Source organism: Saccopteryx bilineata, chromosome 5 (genome assembly GCF_036850765.1).
Source record: "Saccopteryx bilineata isolate mSacBil1 chromosome 5, mSacBil1_pri_phased_curated, whole genome shotgun sequence".
NCBI classification, from domain to species: domain Eukaryota; kingdom Metazoa; phylum Chordata; class Mammalia; order Chiroptera; family Emballonuridae; genus Saccopteryx; species Saccopteryx bilineata.
In genome coordinates, this window is record NC_089494.1 from 165,297,783 (window position 1) to 165,303,231 (window position 5,449).

The following is a 5,449-nucleotide window of genomic DNA, read 5'->3' on the forward strand; positions in this document are numbered from 1 at the left end:
TAAGTACATTGCAGCATAAATTCACTAAGGTTGGGAATAATACTCTGACAACATTATGAACTTTTCATGAAATGATGAGAAATGAGCAGAAATCTTAGTGTAAAATTAGGATCTACTAGTAGTAAGAATATATTTTCATCACAGAGTTTCTAAATAAAGATGCTTTTATATGATTTTATATCCTAGAACATCACCATGAGACACACACACACACACACACACACACACACACACACTATAGATTTAGCAGGACACTGAAGAGAAATATGATAAAGTGATCATGTTATAGCTTTGCAGGTAATTATATACAAAGATAAATGTCAAAGAACATGGGTTTTTCTTATCACCCTGAAACCAGCCTCCAAGTCCTTTAATTTCAGAAACTGGAAAATGCAGGATTCTCTACAATGAACAGTATTTTTAGTGAGATAATAAAAACCCTGTGTAATTATATACTGTTTTAAAGCTGAGTGCTTGCCAACCACAGCCTGAAAGCATGCTGCTGGGTAGGCCATATTTTTTATTTCATTTGGAAATGCTCATTTATATGTGTGGAAAAGAATTACAATTTTTAGAATATATGATGATAAACACAGGTAAGCAGAGAGTGAATATAAATCTTGCAGATTATTTTCTAAGGAATACCAAGTATGCAATTAAGGTTTTCTTTCTATAAGTACTGGTTCACATATTCTCTCATCTTCATTTATTTATATATACATTCACCAAAGTTCAATTGAGTGTCTATCTCATGCTAGAAATTTTATTAGTGTGTAAAACAAACAAAACAAAACAAAATGACAGCAAAGCACCTCGATCTCAGGCTTAGTGTAATGAACAGTTGTTCTGTACCCACATATTTCAGTGTTTTCTATGACATATTGGGGTCCTGTAGTTGAAACTGCAACTGACTCGGTCCTCCAACCAGCCATGCACCTGCCCTGGCAACATGTATATTATTAAGGTTGTTACACTCTGAGCAGCAAAGCAGGAAATTTGCAACAATGTTGATTTAAAAGAACAAGTAGACAGGGGCTGTTTGCTATGCTGGGCAGTCCAGGTGTGAACCCAAGAGCATCAAGTCAACTTTCTTATAATCCTTTTTAAGGTTTGGCACTTTTTTTTAGTAAAGCATATATTCTTTGAAAACTTGTATTGATTTAAGATACCATACCTCTTTGGCCGGTGTTTAGTGGTTGGTTGCTTACACTTGGAATTGTGTCTTATTGCCTTTGTAACTTTCTTCTTTTTTTAATGTGAGAGGAGGGGATAATGTGAAGCAGATTCCTGCATGTGCCTTGGTTGTGATCCACCTGTAAACCCCATCTGGGGCTGATGCTTAAATCAACAGAGATATTTTTAGTGACTGAGGCTGATGCACTCCAATGGAGCTATCCTCAGCTCCTGGGGCCATGCTGGAACCAATTGAGTCACTGGCTGTGGGAGAAGAGGAGGGAGAGAAGGCAGAGGGATGGCAAAGCAGATGATCTCTTCCCTTGTGTGCCCTGACTGGGAATTAAACCTGGGACATCCATACACCAGGCCAACGCTCTACCACTGAGCCCCCAGCTGGAGCCCTTTGTAATTTTTTGTTTGGAACTCAGAAAAATGAATATTACAAAGTTAATAAACTACCAGCTGATTTCCATTTAAAGTAAATTTTTATTTTTAGAAGTATTTTTTAACCTTTTTATGAAAGAAAAGAATAAAGATGTCTAGCTAATCATAATGGGCCAAATAGGTTATAATTTCCACTCTTTCACAATAAAGATAATTGTGTGCTCTTTTACTTTATTTTTCTATTTTGGGAAAGAATTAAAATTTAAAAAATAACCCACATTTTCAGAAGTACATTGAACAGATCAGAACAGAAAGAGGAATTCCACTTCATGCTGTGGGTGATATTATCTTAACATGATAGATCTCCCCCCTCCAATTTTTCATCCCAGTCATCCACCTATGGGAAGAAACATACTGTTTAATGTAGCAGAAGGCAGTCACGTCTTTGGTGAATTATCTTTTCAGGGAAGCTTGTCTTTTCACTGAAGCTCGGTGATTACCACTGAGCTTCTGAAACAAATGCTTTCTCTTGGTCATTAAGCGGGAAGGCTGGGCTACTGCAGTAATTAAAAAGCTCAATTCACTTGAGTCAAGAGGGCCGCCCGCAGCCAGTGGTGTTGGCCAGACTGCTCTGAGCAGGAGAGAAAGTTCCAGCTGAGCTAGGTTTTTAAAATTTAACTTGAAAACATGCTTGAAGCCTCTGATCCCATCAGGTGGCTACTTGTCAAATATGCTCTGCCAGCATTAGCTGGTCTGGGAATAACTTGTCTGCCCTTCACAAAAATTAAGTGAGAATTCTAGCTTTCCCATGCAAGCAAGAGCAGCCTGTGGGTTCATGTGAAAGTGTGACTTGGCTGGACCATGAAAAGAAAATTAACAACTGTCATAGTAATTGCATTTTTCTTTTTTTTTCTTTTGTATTTTTCTGAAGTGAGTAGCAGGAAGGCAGAGAGACAGACAGACTGCTGCATGCACCCAACCAGGATCCACCTGGCAAGCCCACTAGGGTGTGATGCTCTGCCGGTCTGGGCTGTTGCTCCATTGCAACCAGAGCCATTCTAGCACCTGCGGTAGAGACCATGGACTCATACTCAGCACCCCAGCCAATTTTGTTCTAATGGAGCCCTGTCTGAGTGAGGGGAAGAGAGAGTGAGAGAGAAAGGAGAGGGGGAGGGGTGGAGAAGCAGATAGGTGGTTCTGTGTGCCCTGGCCGGGAATCAAACCTGGGACTCCTGCACACCAGGTCAATGCTCTACCGCTGAGCCAACCGGACAGCATTTCTTTTTCTTACATTTCAGAAAAGACTTCAGCTATACAACCACTCCGTGGGAAGTCCGCCGCAGCATGACCACCCTCAAGCGCTTTCCCACGCTTGTGCAGCTGAAGCAGCTGGAAGGAACACTATTCCAGGTACTCAGTAATAACACCAAGCAGCCCTACTGGTGCCACTCAGAGTACCTGAATGGTCCGAAGGCAGTTTACCTTGAGGCGCGGCTTGTGGAACCGATCTTTGGCCTGGGCGGAGAGCACATTCTGCCCGTCGAGTTTGTGTCCCAAACCCTATTTTGCATTAATCAGAGGGAACCTGAAGGTGAGGCTGAGATTTTGATATTTGGTCGACCTTCTTACCAAAAGGATGTGTTCAAGATGATCATGAGCTTGGCTAACTATCACCGCCAACTCCGAGCGCAAAGCTCAGGGAAGAACGCTGCCCAGGCGACCGAGATCCAGAGGTCCCTCACTGCAGTCTGGGAGGCAGCAACCCAGCAGTCCCCCCCCCCCATGCTACTCAGGGCTCAGTTCCCAAATTATGAAAACCTTGTGGAAGTGAGACCCTGGCAGGGCTCAAGTGGGAACTCCTATCTGTGGGTGGAGTGCAGAGTGCATTCCTAGCAGCTGTGGCTGATGCAATGCTGTGAGAACACTCCAGCTCCCAGAACCCTCCTGGGCACACCCAGGGAGGGAGCTCGCTGGCTATAAGGAAATGACTTAGCGCCAACCACACAGCTCCCTGATCTTTTCAGCCATTGGCTACGAAGGACACGCTGTAACACCCTATTGGCTGAACCCATGTATATAAGCTAGCTTACTTCCTGAATAAAGTGGATCTGCGTCACTGAACCTGGTCCCCGGAGTTGGGTCTTTGCGTCTCTGTCATCCTCACTCCTGGCAGGACTTGTCCACAACTGGTGCCCAACGTGGGGCAGGGACCTAACCAGCATCCAAGGGACAGGTGAGTGACCCTCTGCAATGGGAAACCTTCTCCCCCACTCTCAAGCCCCACAGGCTCGAGCCCTGCACGCCCTATTGCAGAGTAGGTGAGTTAAAGCTAGTGAAAAGGATCTCTGTACTTACTGGGAGATCCTCTCTGGTTTCAATCCTTGGCTCTAGGACGTGCCTCTTTGGGACCCCGATACTTGAGCCCGAGCTTTCCGGAGTGTCCATTCGGCCGAAGTACATGGGGGACAAACCTTCCCTCTCGGCCTCATTCCTGCCCTGCTAGCGATACATGCCTGCCTGACCAGTGATCCTCCTTGGGACCCTCCACCAGTGCCAAGGATATTGCAGGCTGCCACTCTCTCTGAGGAGCCCCTACCTCCCTATTCGCCCCCCCTCCACTGGGGAGGAAAGTAGTTTAGCCTCTGAGTTTGACAAAATCGCGGCTGAGCGCACAGAAACAAAACCAACCAAATTGCTAACTGTGCCATCAGCTCTGCTGCTGGAAAAAGCAGAAGTCGCTACTTCCGCATTCCCTGCCAGGGCTCAGTGCCCCACCCCAGCCTCTCAGATGCCATTTTCTCCAACATGTGTTCCTGCTGCAGACCCATGGGCCAGCCTACCCATGTGTCTTTTTTCTATCTGTCTGTCTGTCTTGTCTATTTTTCTGTATCTCTCGCTCTCTCTCTCTCCCCCACCCCTCTCTGAAATGACGCTGGAAGGACCCAGCCATGACAGAGTGGTGGGTATCATACTCTCTTCTAATGCAAGGAAGAAGTTATGCTTGTGTTTTTCAGCCAATTTGGATCCCAGGAACCCCCCAAACTGCTTGACAGGGTTTCTTGGGCACCCACTGAATGGTTCAGTCTTCACCTATCCAAAGCCATAGCCCTGGCCTTCTCCACACTGACTACACCTGAGGGGAGGAGGTCCTCAGTGATCCAGAAGAAGACCTCGAAGCCGGCGTGTGCGCCCCATCACCTGGGGGGATGTGGAGGCTTTGGCGGAGCGGGCCCATAGAATTGCCCCTGACAGGCCCCCAGACCCTGGTGCTCTGTTCTTGCTTATGTGTGCTATAGTAACCGCTGACTCCCAGATGAAGGTGGAAGCCAGAGGCTCAAGCCCGGCAGCACAAGCTGGTGTTTTCAGTTCATCTTTGGAGGATGAGGAGAATTGGGCCAGAGTTGCGATTCACAGACTCCAGAAGGTAAATGGCGGCAGCTGCGGTGGGAGGATGAATGGAAGCCAGGCTTGAATCGCCAAGTGGCTCCTGGAACGGCAGGGAGTGCCTGTTAAGCCGCTGGTGGGTTTGCTGACATTTTGGGACATGGGGTGGATGCCATCATGTTCTCCAGAGCAGAGATGGAAATGCTGACTGCCATTGCTATGTGCTCCTCTTTGGGACAGTGTAAGACCTGCCAGGATGGCAGGGATGAGGGGGTGGCTGAGGCCTCATGTGCATGGACTGATTTCCTGGACTATGACCCAAGTGAGCACTGGCTCCTTTGTTGGATGGACTTATGGATTTTGGACAATGTGAAATACCCTGGTGGGGGTGGGGAGTGGCTTTGCTGGAGGCCCTTCCCCTGCCCTGAGAAGCTTTTCCCATGGCTAGAAAGAAGGCCGAGGACATTTTTCACTTTTGGCAAAGTGCTCAGAGACTGGGAAATGT

The 5,449-nt window shown here is 46.7% G+C and overlaps 1 pseudogene; it reads left to right on the forward strand.

Moving 5' to 3' along the window:
* The first annotated feature begins 2,904 nt into the window (after nucleotides 1-2,904).
* Nucleotides 2,905-3,453, forward strand: LOC136306585 (KH domain-containing protein 3 pseudogene; annotated as a pseudogene).
* The last annotated feature ends 1,996 nt before the right edge of the window (nucleotides 3,454-5,449 follow it).